The following is a 3,532-nucleotide window of genomic DNA, read 5'->3' as shown; positions in this document are numbered from 1 at the left end:
TAAATGATTTGCTGCTGCTTGTTATATCATCGAAGTATGACTCACTTATTCAAGCAACATTGACTGGTTTCAAGGCTGCAGTGCGAGTGGACGGAGAACTGAGGAATCGGTTTAGCATTAGTAAAGGAGTCAGACAAGGGGACGCACTCTCTACAATGCTTTCCAATTTGACACTCGAAGCAGACATGAGGAAGCTTCAGATATCTGGCTATAAAGGGACAAAGTCGAGTCATATATGCGCATATGCCGATGATGTGGCAATTATTAGTAGAAGAGGGGTATCGTTAGAGAGGACAATATGTGAGATGAAAGAAGCCACAGGACCTGAAGACATTTCTATAAATGAAACAAAGACTAAGTATATGAATTTCACCAGGAAGGAAAATAATAATTTCGATAGACTATCAGCAGACGGTTTCAATTTTGACCATGTGCAGGACTTTGGCTATTTGGGATCTAATATTAACAGCACAAATTCCACGTCAACTGAAATAAAACTACGCATCCTAAGTAGTAATAGAGGCTTCCACACGTTTAAGAAATTGTTGGCCTCTAGGTTACTAAATAGGTAGCTGAAGCTGCAACTATATAAAGTCATGATATTTGAACGTAGAGTGCTGCGTAAGATCTATGGGGAAGTTCAGGATAATAATGGAGATCTAAAACCGAATACTGAGCTGGACTGCCTCATACAAGGAGAATTATAAAAAGTAGAAGAACAGCCTGGCTTTGGCATGTCCTCAGGATGGATACTGGAAGAACAACTAATAAGATTTTTGAATGGGGGCCAAACGGAAGAAGACAGAGAGGAAGGCTGGGCAAACGGTGGATATATGATGTGGAAGAAGATGTAAAATCTGAGTCCGAGGATGGCGGAGAACGGCACTGGAGAGGTCAGAATGGAAGAAACTTGTTGATGAAGCTAAAACCCACACAGGATTGTAATGCTGTGAGAAGAGGAAGGAGAAGTATAAACCTGCTTCGTTCTGCTGTAGGCAGTTTACTGTTTCCTTTTAGTGCACATAAACTGCAACTATAGGAGGAAATACAGCCGTGAGCGTGTGGGCATAATCTTGCTGAAATGCAAACCCAAGGTTGCCTGCCATGAAAAGCGACAAAGCGGGACAGGGCGTAGAATATCATCAACGTTCCGCTGTGCTGTAATGGAAAGGCGTCCTGCCGTGGAATGAAATGGCACTCCAGACTATCATACCTGATCGTCAGGCCGTTTGGCGGGCGAAAGTCACGTCATTACTGGTCATTGGGGCTCATGACTGAAGACAATTCTGCTCCAGTCAATGAGATTCCAGACCGAAAACATGTTTGGAGACGCCCTGGAAAGCATGGAGCATTATGGGCAGGACTCTCCAACCAGCTTGGGACTATGACGATCTATGAGGGCAATTGGACGGAATTCGGCACATTATCAGCAGGAAGACACCCATCAACTCTATCACTCAGTGCCAAGCCGAATAACTGCTTGCATATGGGTCAGAGGTGGACCAACGCGTTATTGACATGTTCAGTTTGTGAAGCACTTTCCCTTGAATAAAACATGCAAGTTTTTTTGAAACTGTAATCATTTATTTGTCTGTACACGTAGGTCACATTTACCGATTTACGTTCATTTGGGATAATTCCTTCGTGATGCGTAATTTTTGTGTCTAATATTGTACTTAATTTATTCAGTTTTGATTAATATCATTTTTTGCTGCAATTTAGGTACACACAATTTATGGAAGGAAGGTTGACCATTTGTAAAGACACGATGTAGAAACGCCAGTTATGGCAAGACGCAGTGATGTAGACGTTACTTATTCAGCAGCACTACGATAGAGAACATGTGTGTAATGTGTCCTATACCGCCAGAAGCAAAATTATAGGATCTGTACGGGATCCTAGACGGCATACTTTGAACAGGGCTGGTATATAGAAAAAGCGACACAAGCGGCCGCTTGGGATGCCAAAGTGAAAGGAGCAACAGAGGCTCCCAAGTTTATGATTTGTGGAGGTGCCAAGTGAAAAATTTTTATGTATGGTATATCATAATTCGTAGGGCTAACTAACATAGGTCCAAGTATACTACAGTAGAAGCAATAATACTACAAACAATGACATCGTCTGGGTCTGTCAACACCGACACTGGACTGTTGATAACTAGAAACATGTTACCTGGTCGGACGAATCTCGTTTCAAATTGTACGTGTACGGGTATGGAGACAACTTCATGGATCCATGCACCGTGCAAGTCAGCAGGGGAGTGTTCGAGCTGGTGGAGGCTCTGTAATGGCGTGGGGCGTGTGCAGTTGGAGTGAATGGGAGCTCCGATACGTCTAGATACGAATCTTACAGGTGTCACGTACGTAAGCATCCATTCATGTCCAAAGTGCATTCCGACGGACTTGGACAATTCCAGCAGGACAATGCGATACCCCACATGGCCAGAATTGCTACTGAATGGCTCCAGGAACACTCTTATGAGTTTAAACACTTCCAATGGCCACCAAACTTTCCGACATGAACATTATTGAGCATATCTAGGGTGCCTTGCAACGTATTATTCAGAAGAAATCTCCACCCTCTGGTTCTCTTTCGGATTTATGGACAGCCCTGCAGGACTCATGATGTCAGTTCTCTCCAGCACTACTTCAGACATTAGTCGAGTCCTTGCCACGTCGTGTTGCAGCACTTCAGCCCGCTCACGAAGGCTCTACACGATATTAGGGTGATGTACCAGTTTCTTTGGCTCTTCAGTGTATATTACCGGCGGCTCGTAGCCACACATTAGTAGTTACCTCTCAAGTGGCTATTTTGCAGGCCTATGTTTATTGGGACAGTTTTTCTTGTATTATCATATACTGGGTAATCAGTCTGTAACGAAAACGCTTGGCGCGTATTTTTTCCTCCCCTGGCAGCCAGCCGGCAGCGGCGCTGTGCGGGGAGTATATTTCCCTTCCCACGTCAGGCCTGCCTTTGTGTACAAATCTTGTGCAGGAAGATGTTTGTTAGGCGACGCAATACAGTGTACTGAGTAAAAGCGTTCCAAGTGAAATGGCGAAATACAAGTATTCTCCTCGCCAAAAAGTATTCATGTACGAGTCACAAGCGCGTACAGAATCAGCGCGTGCAGCAAGGAGATTACTTCAAGAAGAATTTTCAGATGTTCAAGTTCCTGATCGGAGTACGATTTATCGATTGATAAATAAATTTAATAAATTTTGTGAAATAACAAGTGTTCTTGACAAGAAACATAGACAACTACGTACAGTACTCACAGAAGAAACTTTCGATGTCATTGGGCATGCTCTGGAAAGGTTTCCTAGAAAATCTGTTTGGCATCTTTCTCAGCAATTGGGAATTTTCTATGGCTCCGCTCAAACAGCTACAAAGTTGCTAAAGTTACAATCCTACAAAACTACTATATTGCAAGAATTTAAACGGGGAGACCCTGCGAAAAAACTCTTGTTTTGTGAATCGATTCTGAATATGGTGCTTGACGAAGATATTGACCTTCACCTAACTTCCTTTTCGG

Source organism: Schistocerca gregaria, chromosome 3 (genome assembly GCF_023897955.1).
Source record: "Schistocerca gregaria isolate iqSchGreg1 chromosome 3, iqSchGreg1.2, whole genome shotgun sequence".
Taxonomy (NCBI): Eukaryota; Metazoa; Arthropoda; class Insecta; order Orthoptera; family Acrididae; genus Schistocerca; species Schistocerca gregaria.
The sequence above is the reverse complement of the archived record's forward strand: the minus strand, read 5'-3'. Positions refer to the sequence as shown.